This window comes from Apteryx mantelli, chromosome 18 (assembly GCF_036417845.1).
Source record: "Apteryx mantelli isolate bAptMan1 chromosome 18, bAptMan1.hap1, whole genome shotgun sequence".
NCBI classification, from domain to species: domain Eukaryota; kingdom Metazoa; phylum Chordata; class Aves; order Apterygiformes; family Apterygidae; genus Apteryx; species Apteryx mantelli.
The window spans coordinates 11,769,098-11,786,948 of record NC_089995.1 but is presented as its reverse complement, the minus strand read 5'-3'; the positions used below and the strand labels follow the sequence as shown (position 1 = coordinate 11,786,948).

Here is a 17,851-nt window from a genome sequence, read left to right as displayed (position 1 = left end):
CTCATAGGGAAACAGGTCAAGTGAAAAGAATTAGCTGGTGCTCTGAATTCCCCTGCTTCAGCTCTTTGTTTTGGGAGCTGTAGCTCAGAACTTCACAGCCTCATTGTGCTTGCAGGGTTCTTAGCTGCTGAGGAGATAAGCACTCTATAAGACTATAAATAAATATATCTATGCTTTGGAGTTTTTTAACCTTGAGCCATAGATCATTCTCCTCTAGTTCTTCCTGAGATTCATTCAAATTTAAGCAGATGCCTCTTCAGTGCTATAGCACCTGGAGCAGTGTGCAGTATTTTTACAGAATGATTTTACATATCTGGGGAGCAGAATTCTCTTAACTATTATTGACAGCTTTTGAAACATTTTTCTTTATTTTTTTTATATTTTTCTGATCTTACTGCTTTTACTGTCCCCTACTAAGCATGTTTTTACCTAGTTCTGCTCTTTTTAAGCTAACTCGACTTCCTGCTTGTATTTCTACTTGGAGCTTGAGTATCTTTAAAAGCAGACTTGACTGGCAGCTTTTATTGGTTACAAAATAGGAGGTGCAGACCTTACATAGCAATATTAATTCCTGAATATGCTTATGGAATAGTGCAGATGAAATTCTCTTTATACCTTAAAGATGTTTCTTCCCTCCACCAGAAAAGTGCAATATACTATTTTATAGTTTTATGCTACAAAACTCTTTTTGGTTTGTTTTAGGTCTGAGGACACAAGTGCATGTGCTATGGAGTTATACCTGCAGTTCATCCCTTGCGAAAAATGAATGGTGAAAGCTACTGAACTAAGCTGTGATTGTACTGTATATAAAAACACTACAGTTTTATAGTACTGGTTCTGTTAACATTTTGTACCAAATAGCCATAAAAAGTAGTCTAAACAATTGGGTTATGAAGGTGTGTGGAGAATGTATATCTTGACATTGACTTTGAGTATTTTTCATTAGAATTAATTGACCAAATATTAGGTAGGAATTATATTTTTACATACTTGAGCGCTGCTGAAAAAAAGAGTTTCTCTTTGAAAGAATATATAATCCTTGCACCTCAGGTAAACTGTAAATACTGAAGTTGAAACCCTGTTGGCTTAATGCTCCTTTTCATAAAGGTGAAAGTTTCTCATCTGTGTTTTTTCTGTTGAACTATGTTAGTTTTTTAAAAACAACTTCCAAATAAACTGTCTGAAACTGTTCAATTTATAAATGTTGTGAACATCAAAGCAACGGTGCTGACGTTATGCTGATCTGCCTTGTATATGTTAAGACCATAATGTGTTGGAGGGATCTGTTTCCCGGGAGTTGTTTCCAGCATGTTTTTAAAAGCAAGGATGAAGCAATGCGTGACATTTGGATTTGTCAGTGTGGTGTTCCTGAAATACGGTTGGATTCTTGTCCTGGCATTGGTTGCTGTTCTTGAGAGAAGTCTCTTAAACGAACATCTCTAGCAACATCAGAAAACTTTTATGGCAGAAAATATGTAGGACTTGCATGAGGAACGATACTAATCTAAATGTTTCAAATGTTTAGGTTTCTACTAAACTCAATACAGTTCCATTTAGAGGAAAACTACTTTGCACCTTTGTCCAAACTATAAAGTCGTGAGCAAACAGGCTTGCAATATGAATTTGGGATCTACAGACTTCAGAAAGGGATGTGGCTATGCTGTAGCCTGCTTGACTGTGCTTGGAAGCTTCTTGATGTCTGTTTTTAGCATCTACTGGGTGTTTGAAATAAGGAATAACCTGTTGATGGCAGAATCTCTCCTTTTATTTTTTTTGTGAAGACAACAAGAGTTTTTTCTAATGCACATGCAGTTTAATTTTTGTAAAGGGAAGATGGCCAGTTACCAGCCAGTAAAGCAGAATTGTTGCATATTTTGACTTGCGTTCCTAGTTGCTTCTCATAAAGCCTGTAGTTAAGAGTTGATTTCTTCTGTACCTGGCTTTGACTTCCATATGTTTCAGTAAAACAAAAAATGAAAATTTTTGCACTGTTCATTTTGCTCTCTTCCCTCATACAGCAAATGTAAAATAGCAAAACCCAGAAACTCTTGTTTTTTCATTATGCAACTTGATATGTTCTAGTTGTATGTCTTAGTTCCTGTATATGGGACCTAATTTTAATGTCTCTGTAAACTGGCGATGTAATGAAGTGCTGTGTATCAGGAAATTGTACACTATTTACCTTTTTTCCTGTTCATAAGCTGAGCCATATGTACATAATCTAGATTTTTGTTTTCCTAGTTTTGCACTTTTATAGCCTATTTTTTGAAGATGAATTCACTTGGAAAATGGTTAATCTATTTTTTTGCGTGATCTTTCAATGAGTCTTATAGAATGCATGCTGTAACTATCATCTATACGCCTTACGGGGTTCTGTGATTAAAACGTGCAGGGCTGTGTTAAGATGTTTAAGCAAACAGGCTTGTGACCTGTTATTTGTTTTTAATCTCCCTTCATGCTGGTACACTTTCCCCCAAGGCTTTTTTGTTAGATAACTTGGTGGTGGAATGGAAAATGGACATGAAGACTATTTCATGGCAGCACAGCCCTGTACTTCAGAATACACTTTGCCCATCAGTATTAACTATTGGGATACTACTGGTTTTGTATGTTTCTTTGGAGATAACAGTGCATATATAGAGGTACAAGTTGTTGATTTTTTTTTTTTGTCTATGTATTTATTTCATTCCATTTTGTTTTATTTTAATTGTTGAAACCGGAAGTCGTCAAGCAGTAGGCACACATCACTCATTTAATTTATGATGTATTTCACTTTAGTTGAGTATATTATTACATGTGGATGTAAATATAGACTTGGTGTTTTGCAAAACTAGTTTCTGTGTCTTGTTTTTAAAGTTTAAAGCTAGTTGCCTGGAATTGCGTATTCACTTGACCTTTCATCATACTCACACCCTTGGGGGAGGGGGATAAAGAGAAAACTGCCAATAACCAAAACCAAATTCATGCACTGTTCAGTCACTCATGAAAATAGTGAGTCACTTCCCAGAAAATCCAGCTGTGAGGCCTAGAGGAGAACTCTTTAAATAATGAAGAAACATCTTGTTTCTTCCCCTTAGTTATTTTTCTTCAGCAAAGGAGATTAGCTCTATTGTATGCATTTTTTGTGGTCATAGGAAGAAAAGATATAAAGAGCAAGAGACTTTTTTTTTTTGACACTTCAGTGTTAGAATGGGCTTAGGTCATCTTTGAAACAAAATTCTTCTAAAACATTTCTAGAATTTTTTCAGAAACTTCTGAGAAATTTTCTGATGTGTTCTTAGCTGAGGTTTTCAGACCTTGGCAACACCTCTAACAATATCTCAAAACCAGATTATGAGCTGGGAGAAAACAGCTAGAAATGATGTCAGAGGCAACTCTTCCTTAAGAGAAGGAGTTCATCAGATAAGAGTGTGTATATGAATGACCTGATCCTCCATGGCATCACAGGTTAACTTTTGATTTCTCTGCTAGGCTGACATTTGTGGCTGCGATAAGGTTTGTAGAAGCAATCTAGACTTCTTGACTAAGCAAAAGCAGTGCTGGTGGGGGGTGGGGGGGAAACTCTTTAAGAGCTTAAGAACAAAATGATGTGTGAATCCATTGCTTGCTTTGGAAATAGCAAGTCCTTACAGCATCTGTGGTACCCAAATGATGGGTCTTGGAGTCTTGATAATATGACATTTAGCTGGGCTTATATGAACATGGCTATGAAGAAATTTCGTCTATGTAATGCTGAATGACAGTGTTGTAGAGGGGATGTGAGAAATGTGTGTGAATTCTGTAAGTCTTGGTTGTTAGCCATGGTTTTCCTTTGGTGCCTCCTGGGAGTGCTGAGTACCCTTCCTTTCACTGTTAGTAGCTTCAGGTAAGCTGCACTGACTTACAGAAAACAGATGTGTATTCCATGGACTTTGGGGTATCAAATGCCTACATTGCCATGCTAGTTTGTTAGCTATGCAAGCTGATTTAAAAAAAATACATTGAATGTAAATGTCAAATTTAAGGGAAAGTCTCACTAGTTGATCAAGAGGGGGAATATTAAAGATACTGAACCCCTACAAGGATATTCAGCTGAAGGTTCAGAAGTCATTTTGGCTTTATCTCTTGCATCTTCAAAAGGTTTTGGAGTCCTTGTGTTGGTGTTACCCTGCCTGTATTATAACTTTTTTAAGCTGTGAGCTGACGTTAATATTACTAAAGCTTTTATCCAGTTCCTTGGAGATAAACATTATTCCTAACCTAAGCTGGGTTAATTGAAAGGTTGAGACTAGTCTTTGGTGAAGGCCAAAATCAAAAAGAAAGAGAGCCAGTGAATAAATCTAGGGTGTCTTTTCAACATCCATGATAATAAAGGTTCCCTAGTCCTACAGGGGTAGGTGAGATGTGCTCTGGATTTGATGCTCTGCTTGGGTTTCCCTCAGCCCTGCGGTAACTAGTTGGCATAATAACCTGCTAAGTGCTGTGTCCTGTTCACTTCCTCCAAGCAGGGTGGTATTAGAGGAATTTGAATTAGAATCTCTAAAATGCCGGGATACATGACTAAAACAGTGTTTCTTTACAGTAATTATAACTGTTGAGATCAATTGGATGGTAACATTAATTGTAAACACTTGTTTGAGGGACCTTCTTAGGCTTTTAATGAATTACCAGTAAGATACTGAAAGGACTATTGTGTTTCTTTAAATTATGAGGAAGCAACATCATATTTTCGTATTAGGGAGGATCTAAATCGTAACACAGTTTCCTCTTCCCCTTCTTTGTAAAAGAGGGAAATAGGCAAGTATGTTGTTACTGAACAGATTTCTCTGCTCATTTGCACCCACTTAAGAAAAGTGCATTTAATTAGGATTAGTAAGTCTCTAAATTGCAGATGGTTCTCAGGGGAAAAATAGTTATGAGTGCATTCATGACATTAAAATCAGTACATTTAATTCAATTTCATCTTAATATTAATTCATAATATCTAAAGTAGTTCCTATAGAAGATGTTCATGTGATTTAAGATTACTAGAGAAAATGAGATCTATCATTTGTAAACATGTTCCAGCATGCCTAGCTTGTGTAATTATGCAGACTGAGTAATTGTACATGCTAATTACAAGATTGCCCATTCTGCCATGTGCTGTTACCTATACGAGGGGTCTGTTGTATGATGTGCAGGTTTATTCAGTTTGGAGTTCATTACTGATAAAATAATCTGAGTACAGGATTGGGCCTTATGTGGAATATTACAAAAATCAGGTGCTAATAGTAGCTATTGGCCTGCAACTCCAGGCTGAGCAGTCTGCTGCGTATTAGGAAACAACTTCTGTCTGCTTAGCACGTTTCAGAGTGCCATATTTGTCTCTGCTCTGGCCATGGACCTGGAGGTATAGCATTGCTCGTTCTTTTAAAGAACTAAATGTAAGGATGTGGTATCTTCCCAGATCATCTGTTCTTAATTCCATTTTTGTCTCTAGCTAAAATGAGCCTGATGTGCTTAGGGCAGATATAGCAGCTTTATATTCCTTCTGGATATATTCGTATGAACACAGGGTGGCATACTTCTGTTACGTAAATCAGGGCCAACTTGGATCTTTGTGCAGGAGAATGAAGCTTGGAGCTAGCAAGCTACAGAATTAGATGCTCCCTGGTTAGAAGTTTCCTTTCTCTGTTTCCCCTGAGGTTCTTCTTAGATCCCGGTATGAGGAATAGCAGTGCCGTTGGCTCCCGAAGCTCGCAACTGGCTCGGACCGGGCAAGTCGCAGGTCCATGTGGATGCTTTCCGTGGAGCCAGGAGCCCAGGCCTTGCTCAGCAGAAAGGGACTCTGAAGTTTGAGGATGGGAAGTTTTTTGCTTGGTGGAGGGCATTTGGCCAAGATGTAGCATGTTCTCGGCATCTCTGTGTTGTCAGGAGTCTGTGTCCCAGCCGCCTTCGCTCTTCAGATCTCCGGCCCTGTCATACATCATCAGGATCGGGACACGTGGGACAACTCCTTGCCCTTCTCCAAGTGAGGGTGGTGAGGATTTCCATCCCCATCTCAGAACCTCACTCTGCCATAATTCAGTGCTTCACAAGGGCCTTGCGGCTTCTGCAAGAAAGGGCAAGACCGTTGACTCCAGTCTGGGTGGGACGTGTCGACGAATATCCCTCCTTCTCCTTCCTGTGAACAGCGGTCGCTGTTGTAGTGTGGACAGAGAGATGGTTTCCAACAGCATTTCAGCAGAAGGAGGATGCCTAAAAGGGGCTCTCAGTTTAATGGCTCCATGTAATCAAGGTTATACCGTAACTCCTGTAATCGCGAGTCGCGTTTCCTCGTGGTGAGGGCTGGGACGGCGTCTGGGCGTTAGATGGCAGTGTGAGCCCGGACGAGCCCCCGCGCCGAGGAGACCAGCCAGCACGAGCAGACCAGCTAGCCAGGCTGCAGTGCTGCATATCTTAAGGCCAAGTTTACTTTAGATTCCTAAACTAATTAGCAATTGCATAAATGTGGCTAAAAATAAACAAACGGAGCTGCCCCAGAATACACTGTACATGCAAAAAGATGTTGACCTACTTAAATAATCTGGGTGGCAGAAATCACAAGCGTAACCAGAACACTTCCCTGCCAAACGAGATGAAGCAGAGGAAATCTGTAGATGCAGAAATGCTCTCTCTGATTTACGCTTCTCGGCCTATCAATATTTGCTAAATGTGCTGCTACCAGGCAGATCTAGTGTGCGTTTTAGCTGCTGGCTACCATCATTCTTTACTGCTCAAGATTTTATGATTAAGTGACGCGTTATGTAATGTGGTATATGTCACTTTGAGACAGACATTTGTCTGACTGAATTTTAAGTGCAAAACTCCTTTTCATGAGCAAAGCTGGTCCAATAATTATTTATAATTGTGGAATACTTTGGTACTTAAAACTCATTTTACACTCTAAAAAGTTTTCATTCATCACTGCGAAAGTCTCGATCAAATGCAATTACTTATTTTTCTTCCTATTGAATAATTGTTTCCAAAGAACAGTTCCATAATTTTATCCCTCCATCTCTGGTGTAATTTGCAGGAGCAAGTGGGAAATAGCGAACAGGAGGAGCCTGTGTGAGCTAGGGAAACAACAGACTGTTTGGGTTTCTGATAATTCTGGAAAATCAGGAAATATTTTTGATTTGAAACAGAAAATGTTTTCTTTTCCCCCCTTCAAATCAAAAAAATAGTTTGCTTTTTGTCATGAAATATGGCATTTCAGTTTAGGGTACTTCTGTTTTTTATATATATTTACATTCTCCAAAATGTAAGTAAGAAAAAAGCTCACTAAAGTAATTTTGAGCAAAAACAACACAATTTTAATGTCAAAGTTAAGCAGATACAGTTCAGAAAGAGAGAAGGTCAGAACAGCTCGGTCAAATTAGAATTCAAAAACACATTTTCACGCAATCTGCATTTTTTCCTCCCTCCACTCACCAAAGCCCCGGCAAGGCTCCGCAGCGCTGCCGCCGGCAGACTGACACGCTCTGCGCGTCCGCGCACAGGTTTTGGGAGAAGTGGCCGTGTGCTTCGCTGCCTCTCTGCTCTACGTGACGCGTCTTCCAGCCTCAATTTTTCGTCAACTTTACTGCAAACACCCCTTTAAGCGAAACACCTCCACCTACGCGGTGAAACACCTTCCCGCTCCGGGTTCCGCTATCGGGGCACCGCACGGAGCCGGGCTGCCGCGAGATTTGTCCCCCCTCGATTTCTGTTTCTTTCTGCTTTACCTGTAGCATCGCGCTGGGGTTTGTATTCCTGCTCTCTCTTCTCCCTGCAGCCGTTACTGGAGGTTAAAAGCTAATCGAAGGCAGCATTTCTGTTCAACCAGCTCTTGGGAAAGTCTCTTTAACCGGAGCCTGACTCCGGGGCTTCGACACTTTCACAGAATCTGCTCTCAGGTGGAAAAATTTCTTTCCCGATAAGAATTTTTGTTGTTTTCCTGATTGACTCCCAAAGCCCAAGTTGGTCATCTTTAAAGCATCAGCACAGTTGTTCACAGATGGACTTTTGTTACATGAAAGATCTGATTTTCCCTTCTGTAACCCAGTGTTATGGCTGTTTTTTGAAGCTCAAGGGCTTCTCATTTTGTTAATTTAACCTGAATGTGTTCTGGGATGAGTTTATCCAGAGCTATTGATATTTCATTAATTACTTCAGAAAAACAAGCAAACAAAATCCTCGAACACTTGTAATGTTGTTGTTCAGGTCTTGTTAACTAAATGGGAATATTTGAATGTCCTATTACAAATAAATGCCAGTTTGTGGTGGTGGTGTTTTTTTTGGTTTTTTGGTCAGTGATTTTGGGTGCTGGAATTAGAGTCCAGTCCCGGGATGCCTCAGTGACACCGGGTTGCACCCCACCTCTGAACCGCACGCTCAGAAAGCCGCGGTTGGGGAATTTAATCATGACCGCTATAAAAATATAGATCAATGATACTCTACCAGCGAAAAGGACTTTTTGGTGGAGAGCCAGCAGTGTTCACTGAGGAACTATAGCAATATTTGCATCACCATAAATTTGAGTATTACTATAAAACTCGCATCCCTTTCTAAAAAAATAAGTTTCATATTTAGGGTATAGTGCTCTGGGCAATATTTCTTTTATCTAGTTTGATGTTTCCTTTGCAGCAGCACCTGGAGTTTCCAACCCCAGAACTGCAGCGCTGTTGTAGTCGGTCCCTGTAGAAACAAACGGCGAGCGATGGTCTTTCCAACAGCCTGAAACCTAAACACTGACGTTTAGGTATACTAGTGGGTTTAAAAAAATTAAAATAAAATAAAAGGGGTTTGAAGGGGTGTCCTGGAACGCGTGGCCAGATGATGTTGGGATATTTCTGGGCCAGTGAAATCGCTTCAGCAGTGTTGGCCTGGCAGATGTTTCGAAGGTGGCAATTCCTCGCCGCCGCCACCCGCACGTCTAGACCGTTGCTTTAGGCAGTATTACGCTCGTAAGCAGCAGTATCGTAGCTGCTACTTTTTTCCCCAACGCTTTTGCGGGCGGCGAGGCCGAGGTGCGGGTCTGCGTCCCCGCGGGAGCGAGGAGCCCCGTCCTGCGCCGGGTCCCGCGCCGGGGCTCCGGCGTCTCTTGCAGGACGCTCGGAGAAGCCACCGAGAGGGTTGGTCTGCGTCGCTGCCGGGGCTGCAGGAGAAGCGATTTCTGCCCAAATCCTAAACCTTGCAGAACGGGCCGGGCTCCGGATCTCGCCCTGCCAGCCTGCAGCGGCTTCCCGTGACGAGTGACGCCGGAGCTGGGCTTCGGAGCGCGCTTTGGGGCGTGATTCCCCGAGCCCCGCGGGGGCGCGCGGCCGCTCGACGCCGCTTCTGCCCCGGCTCCCTTTCGCGGTGTCTGGGCAGGGCGAATGGCAGGATTCACCTCGAGTAACGTCGTGGTCGTACCGTACCCAAAAGCATCGCAAACCTCCCCGCCTGCTTCTCCTGCAAAAGCGTTTAACCGTTGTTGGATCAAGACGGTTCTAAGAAGCAGCGAAAACGAAAGCAAAAGCAACGATGGATCCAGCCGGCAAAGCTGCCCTGCGGCCGAAGCGTCCGGCTGCGTGGCCCAAGGGCGGATTTGGGTTGTTTGTGCGTTCTTCGGTTGAAGGGTGGCACCAACAATTCAAAAAAATAAATAAAAAAGCAACTCCGAACCCTCGCAACAAACAGGAACAGGCTCTTAAGCCTCCGCGTCCGAGGAAAGCTTATTTCTGTGGATTCGGGAACGTATTTGGGGCTGGTGCCTGTGTGCCGTGCGGGGAGCGCCGCGGTGCCGGGGCTTGGCCCCGCGCTGCCGTGCCGTGCCGGAGTCCGAGCCGGAGCTCCCGTCGGAGCCGCGGCTGGAGCTCGGCCAGAGAGGCCGGGCGAAGCCCCGGGGGCCGATCTGCAGGGAGCGAACCTGTATTGGCAGACAGCAAGACAAATGGGATGATCTAATAGTCCTTTTCCATCTCGAAGTTTTATGATTCATTTGTTATTTTAGCCATCTATATATATTTTTTTATTTTACCCTAGAGGGGTTCCTTGAAATGTGTGCAATATATTCCTTAAAAAAAAAAAAAAGTCACTTAAAAAAAAAAAAGTGGGTATGGCAGGATGGCAAGGCACCGTCTCCGAAGTGTGTTAGCCGAATAACTACGGCGCGGGGAGGCTGGAGAGGGCTGCCGCCGGAGGCCGCGGGGCGAGGAGGAGGAGGGTTCCCGCTCCCGGCTCCCCCCCCTCGGCCTCCGCGTCGCTGGGGCTGAGCACTGCGCAGCTCGTTGCACCACGGCAGGCAGCGTGGCCCCGGGGCTGGGCGCGGGGGGTCGGGGATGCGGGTTGGGGTGTCCTCGGCCGGCAGAGGAGGGGCAGGGAGCAGGGCAGCGATGGCGGGTTCCTCCCTCGGGCCCGGCCCCGGCCTCACCATCAGGTACCAGCAGCGCGACCGGGTCGGAAAGGCTGGACCCAGCCAGGGAATCAGGGCTGTGCTGCGCCCGTGCAACGCACTGCGCCCCGAGTGATGTGCCGTGCCCTGTGCAATGCACCGCGCTCCACGCGTCACGCTGCGCCCCGTGCAGCATGCGACACGCTGTGCCCCAAGCGACGCGCCGTGCCCTGTGCAATGCACCGTGCACCATGCGACACGCTGCGCCCCGTGCAGCATGCGACACGCTGTGCCCTGTGCAATGCACCGTGCACCATGCGACACGCTGCGCCCCGAGTGATGTGCCGTGCCCTGTGCAATGCACCGCGTTCCACGCGTCACGCTGCGCCCCGTGCAGCATGCGACACGCAGTGCCCCAAGCGACGCGCCGTGCCCTGTGCAATGCACCGTGCACCATGCGACACGCTGCGCCCCGTGCAGCATGCGACACGCTGTGCCCTGTGCAATGCACCGTGCTCCACGCGTCACGCTGCGCCCTGTGCAGCATGCGACACGCTGCGCCCCAAGCGACGCGCCGTGCCCTGTGCAATGCACCGTGCTCCATGCGACACGCTGCGCCCCATGCAGCATGCGACACGCTGCGCCCCGAGCGACATGCCGTGCTCCCTGCAATGCACCGTGCTCCATGCGTCACGCTGCGCCCCGTGCAGCATGCGACACGCTGCGCCCCAAGCGACGCGCCGTGCCCTGTGCAATGCACCGTGCTCCATGCGACACGCTGCGCCCCATGCAGCATGCGACACGCTGCGCCCCGAGCGACATGCCGTGCTCCCTGCAATGCACCGTGCTCCATGCGTCACGCTGCGCCCCGTGCAGCATGCGACACGCTGCGCCCCGAGCGACGTGCCGTGCTCCCTGCAATGCACCGTGCTCCGTGCGTCACGCTGCGCCCCGTGCAGCATGCGACATGCTGTGCCCCAAGCGATGCGCCGTGCCCTGTGCAATGCACCGTGCTCCATGCGACACGCTGCGCCCCGTGCAGCATGCGACACGCTGCGCCCCGAGCAACATGCCGTGCTCCCTGCAATGCACCGTGCTCCATGCGTCACGCTGCGCCCCGTGCAGCATGCGACACGCTGCGCCCCGAGCGACGTGCCGTGCTCCCTGCAATGCACCGTGCTCCGTGCGTCACGCTGCGCCCCGTGCAGCATGCGACATGCTGTGCCCCAAGCGATGCGCCGTGCCCTGTGCAATGCACCGTGCTCCATGCGACACGCTGCGCCCCGTGCAGCATGCGACACGCTGCGCCCCGAGCAACATGCCGTGCTCCCTGCAATGCACTGTGCTCCATGCGTCACGCTGCGCCCTGTGCAGCATGCGACACGCTGTGTCCCGAGCGACATGCCGTGCTCCCTGCAATGCACTGTGCTCCATGCGTCACGCTGCGCCCTGTGCAGCATGCGACACGCTGCGCCCCGAGCGACATGCCGTGCTCCCTGCAATGCACTGTGCTCCATGCGTCACGCTGCGTCCCGTGCAGCATGCGACACGCTGTGCCCTGAGCGATGCGCCGTGCTCCCTGCAATGCACCGTGCTCCATGCGTCACGCTGCGTCCCGTGCAGCATGCGACACGCTGTGCCCTGAGCGATGCGCCGTGCTCCCTGCAATGCACCGTGCTCCATGCGACATGCTGCGCCCCGTGCAGCATGCAACACGCTGCGCCCCGTGACACACTGCAGCCTGTGCAACGTGCTGTGCCCTGAGTGATACACTGTGCCCTGAGCCCTGCGCGACACACCGTGCCCTGCGCGACACGCTGTGCCCTGCGCGATGCCATGCCCCGTGCCCCATGCGACATGCCGTGCCCCGTGGCACACGCCATTCCCTGTGCCGCACACCGTGCCCCATGTGACGCACCACGCTCCCTGCGGCATGCCATGTCCTGCGCGCCGGGCCCCATGCTGTGCCCCGTGTGTGCCCCACGCTGCGTCCTGTGCAACATGCTGTGCCCCACGCCGTGCCCCATGTGTGCCCCACGCCACACGCTGCAGCACTCGCCCGCGGCTCTGAGGGCCCCGCATGTCCGTGCGGGAGCTGCTCCCGGCTGCCCTGCGGCGCGGGACCCCCGTCCCCATCCCCGTCCCCGTCCCTGTCCCCGTCCCCATCCCCGTGCCAGGGCTGCGGGGCTGTCGCAGCCCCGGGGCGCCCGCTCGAGGGCCGGTTTCGGGCGTGGGGACCCGGCGGCTCCGTGGCCCCGCTCGCGCGAGCCGCCCGGCAGCTGCCCACGGCTGTCGCGGCGAGGGGACGGAGGAGCCGCGCGGGGAGGCGCAGGGCCGCGAGCCGGGCGCTTGCTCGAACGCCTGTTATTTGGGGCAGGGAGGCTGCTGGAAATCCTGCCGCAGCTGCACTGAAACAGGCGCATTCCTGCGGTCCGGCGCCGCAGCCGCGCCAGGTCAGGCGTAGAGAAAGAAAAAGGGGAGGAAAAAAAGAAAGAAAGAAAGAAAGAAAGAAAGGCAAGAAAAACCCACACGAAAATCAACCCATCAAATGTCATTACAGATTTATTAAGCCTGATGTAGAAAGACTTTTAACAGTAACATCTTCAGAAAGCATAAAAAGAGCACTTCTGTTCAGTCTTGTGCTTTGAAAATCTAAATATACTTTTATCATATAAATAATTCTTTTCATGTTTTAAGTGCATCTGTTTTTTTTTTCCCCCCTTTTCAAATTTCCATTTTACAATTGGCCAAAACTGAAGTCTGCATTGACTGAAATGAAGCCATTTGCAAAGCTAATGATGTTGTGCAGCACGTCTATGGCGAGCCGTATCAGCTAGATTTCAGCAAGGTAGTTCAATGAGCGCAGCATTAAAATGAGGGACAGCCTCCAGCAAAACCATAATTGAACACACCCAAGTCCTTAACGTCTGCAGTTGGGTTTCCTGATGCAAATTACGATAACATTTCAGATGTGAGCAGGCGCTTTCCAATAACTGCAGTGGGAAAGAGACATTTTATGCCACAAAGGAAAGAATTACCATGTTTAAAAATGTAAATAATATATGTATAGAAACCTTTTTTATGGAAATGAGGCATTCAGGATTATGTGAGCAGTTTGGGCTATTTTTTTTTTTTTCCTTTTAAACGCAACAGATAAAGATGTGTGATCTATTATTCAGGGCTTTAATTACAGTTCTAAAACTGCAGTGATTTTATTTTATAAAAAAAAATCCCTGGGCATAAAAAGTAATGTTTTCTGTGGTAAAGTTGAGGGATTTTTTTTTTTTTTTAACGATGTATTTGCTGTGGTAAAAATGCAGAACAACAAAAAAAAAATCACCATTGATAGAATTCAATGCTGCAAAATCATACACAGAAATACATCTTAAGTGCACGGGAATGCAGTTGTCTTCTTGTAAATCAGAAAAGGCCTTAGATAAATAGGTTTGACCTGATTTAAATTTAATGAGATACATAGTCCTGATTGTTAATAATTGGTTTGGGGAACCCAAAACAATAAAAGCAGTAATCTCCTCTAGTATAAATTATATGAATTTATTTAGCAATCAACCAAAGAAAAAAAATGCCATTAACATTTTCAATTTGTTTAGTTTAAGTTAGTTATAAGCAAATAATTTGAAGCAAAATTGCCAGCCAGGCTTTGAGAAAGACAGTAAATAGTGGGAAGATGCATCGCTGTGCTGAGGCGCTTGGGCCACTAGGTGGTACAATCCTCCTAGCGGAAAGGCTTTTTTTTTTTTCCGTCGTAAGGACCATTCATAATCATCAAAACCAAGTGAAACATGGTTTTGATTAAAACAGCCTGTTGGCTCAATAATCTTAGTAATTTTAAAAACATCCTTAATGTGGAAGAAGAACACTGCAATGTCAGAAATGGCCTTGGGGCCCATTATAAACAGCAACAAAATAAATAAGGAGGAGAAATGAGAGGTCATGAAAACAAAATTAAGCTAATGTTTCAAATTTTGACAATTATGAATTGTTCCTCTAAGAAGACATTAAAAAAAATTCAGGCACTATTAGATAAAATACAAAGAGAATAATTGTACATGTATGAGTTTTCCCATGGGACTAAGCATGCTTTAAAAGCAAAACTTGCCTTAGATTTCCCCTCTCCCCCCCGCCCCCCTTTCTAGCCAGCAACTGGGCAGGTCTCATGCAAACACAGACTTGCTTCTCATAGTTCCTCCAAAAACTCATCTCTAATTCCTTTATGAACCATTAAAAGATGATGACCAAGAAAACAAACAAACGGAAAAATTACAAGCATAGTTTCTATACAAAAAAAATATCCCCCGTCATGGACCAATTTTTGTAGGAAACAGAAACAAGCAAATATAACAAAATCTGTGTTCATAACATGGCAATATAGTTAATATATACAAATATGTACAGTATAAAAATGCATCAAAGGTGTAACTTTTCACCCAAACAAGCTGCAGTCCACACGGAGAAGCAGCTTGCCCTCGCCGCTCTAAGGATACAGGCAACACAGTCTATACAGCATGCACTTGTTACAAAATTAGTGCAGAAGCACCGAAACATTCGACGGGTAAAGTCGCCGGGAGTTCTCGCTGAAAGGAGTCCCGTTTGCGTTGTTAATATAAAAAAAAAAAAATGTGTTTAATCTTTCCTTTTTGCGATTTGTTGTATATATACATTTTTTTAAAGAGAAATGAGCTTTTGATTCATTTTATTTTGTAAAAACAAGACTCTAGAACTAACACCACGGGTCACGTGCGTACCCTGAAGATGCTGCCAATAACAACCTACGTACCACAAGCGCTGGGGCAGAGCAGAACTGTCGGATTTACTATTATGGCCAACTACGCTCTAGTATTTTAAATGGGGGTGGATCTGTGACGATTCGTGCTGACATAGTGAAGATATCAAAAAGCAAAACAAATGTACAGGAAAAAAAAAAGGGAAGGATCAGCGAGCGGTGCCTGAGCGCTGGACAAGAGGGCATGTCGTACCGGAGACATAGGACAGTTAAGTACCCTGAGCCAAATACGAGCCGTTCAGCTTGTCAGCTTTTGCAGCCTGTATTGCACGTCCCAGCATTTGCTGCGTTACAAAGCCCAGATCCTGCGGTGTGCGTCCTGCAGGTGCCTGCTGCTTCGCTCGGTGCCGACAGCGCCCGGCTGCCGCTTCCGCCCCGGAGCCGCTGCCTGCTGCCGCCCAGCGGCTCCCGCACGCGCCCCGCGCCGCAGCGCCTCTGGGGGTACACGGCTGTGCCTCTACCTAGAGATCCGCAGACACGCAGGTTTCGAATGTCCCGGGGACCAGGTAGTAAGTGAAAAACGTAGAAATCGCTCACGTTTGTGACGCAATTGCACGTGGACGTTGAGGCGCCGTAAACGCATCCCGGCACCCAGGGCTGAGCCCAAGCGGGGAGCTGGGTTTCACCCGAACGCCATCGTCGCGTTGCGGCGGAGCTGCGGTTTTGCAAAAATTTTGTCTCATTTTGTTTTTAAAAATCTTGCTCTTTTATTTTTTTCCTGCTGTCTCATCTAAGTCTAATGAAAGAATTTGTTGTCTTTGCTTAGATCAAAAAAAGGGGAATAAAAAGTTTGCACAGCTAGATGGTATAAACTCAGGTAGAGTTGCATGACCTGCTAGGATTAGTATTTAATCCGCTTTCTCAAACAGGGCTTTTTACAAAGGTCTGAAGACATTTCATGAGCTGAGAGTGAAGATGAACTGGAAGTTTATCACTCTGCAGTAAGTCCAGTGGTACAGCTATTCCACTTTTTAAAATACTCTCAAAGAAAATATTGTACAGACACTTTGGTACCAGAAACAACAGTGTCATCTTAAATTTTATCTACTCTTAACATTTTGCCGGCATAGTTAAAACAACAAATGGCCACTGGTGTAGACTGAAGCGCACAGGGATAAAAGTGCTTGCACTGGTATAAAAGTGGTCCAGCAAAGCAAAAGGAGCTGTACCAGCATAAAGTGCTTTATAGCGATACAACTGGTTTTACATTAGGACTTCTACCAGCATAGGCGCATCAATAACCACGCTTTGCAATCGCTTCCCTGACATAACTGTAAAACTTTGGCCGTGCAGACCGTGCTTTAGATGTAATCTGCCCCGAGCCAGCGACCGCAAAGCTGTTTGCAAAACCGCCTAAACGTGCGAGGGGCCAAGGCTGGACCCGGGAGGCAACGCTCGGTCTGCGCAGGCGGAGGGTGAATACACTGAGTTCGGAGCAGTCGCTCTGGATTGACACCAGCAGAAATGAATTCAGAATCTGGCTTCCAGCCGGAGAGGCGGGGGTAAAAACGAAGCGCGAGCCCGCCGCGGGACGCGCTGCAAGGCAGGCGGCGGCGGCGCCAGGCGAGGTCTGCGGCCGCTCTGGGAGCGGCGGCCCAGGGGCGACGGACGCCCCCTCGCCCGGCATTTTGCAGTTGCCGTGCTCTAGTTTGCAAGGTGCGGCAGCTGCTAGCAGCACCGCAAAGCCATTCGGGGGGGGGGGGGGGGTCTTTTTTGGTTTTTGGTATTCTTTCATTTTCCTTCAGAAGACCATTAGAAAACAAAACCCTAAAGTTTATGCGCTTGTATAAAATATCAACTATTGCCATAACTAATTAAGAAAAAAAAAAATCCAGGAAGCGTTTATTTCTGGAATGACCATTTAGTGCCCGATGCAGTGCCACCAACGTAAAGACTTACACTGACTTCAGGTGCTGACAGATTAGGTCCTCGGCTTGACAAAAATGTGAATTGCAACCTGCCTTTCCATGCATGGCATTTCAGTCTTCGGTTACAAGCTTTTCTCTGTGGTCCAACCTCTCCTCCATAAAAAAGACCCAGTTTACACCTACCAAGGCCCATCTCAAGCTCTTCAGCAGCACTGCTGAGAGGATATTCGTCTCACTGAAATTAAATAGCGTCATCGCCGATCTTTTTCAGCAGAAGGTAGCGACAGTTTGGCAAACCCAAAGTCCCAGGCTGTGGGATGAATTGCGAGGGGGAGCCGGAAAACGAGGCCAAGGAAAACACGGTGTCAGTGACCTTATTACGACTTCAAAACCCAAAGCGAAGCCGGTCTGCGGTCGCTTTGTGGGGGGCCAATAAACAAGAATTACATCTCCATGCAGCTCCTAAACACAGCTTCCTAGGAGCAAAAACAATACGTCAGGTCGTACAGCGAGCGCACGGGCCCATACCAGCAGCACTTTTTCAAAATATATCGAGGTGGTTATATCAATTCTCTTGCTCGGGGACAGATGGCCCTTAAAGCCTGTTGTAATTGCAACATATTGATCTGGAATCTGTGATCAATACTGTCTTTATAGGGAGAATTTTAAATATAAATTGCATCGTATATTTGTTTGCAAAGACAAAAGCCCTCCGTGACAGAGCCGCCTCCGCTTCGCACGCCAGCGCCTGCCCGGACGGACGCCGCGGGATGCGCGCAGGACCGGGCCGGGCACTCGCCGCGGCCGGCGACTCCCGCTGACGCA

General features: G+C 46.9%; 2 protein-coding genes across 4 annotated transcripts in view; one reads left to right on the top strand and one right to left on the bottom strand.

The window, feature by feature from the left end:
• The window catches only part of ZNF217 (zinc finger protein 217), a 28,533-nt gene extending 25,703 nt beyond the window's left edge, over positions 1–2,830 (top strand). The window contains exon 6 of the mRNA XM_067308000.1: positions 703–2,830. The gene's annotated coding sequence lies outside the window, so the exon portion shown is untranslated. The remainder of the gene's footprint in view (positions 1–702) is intronic.
• A 10,068-nt stretch (positions 2,831–12,898) lies between these two features.
• TSHZ2 (teashirt zinc finger homeobox 2) overlaps positions 12,899–17,851 on the bottom strand; it is a 233,676-nt gene continuing 228,723 nt past the window's right edge. For all 3 annotated transcript variants that reach the window (XR_001293818.2, XR_010885982.1, XM_013951412.2), the window contains one exon: positions 12,899–13,347. The gene's annotated coding sequence lies outside the window, so the exon portion shown is untranslated. The remainder of the gene's footprint in view (positions 13,348–17,851) is intronic.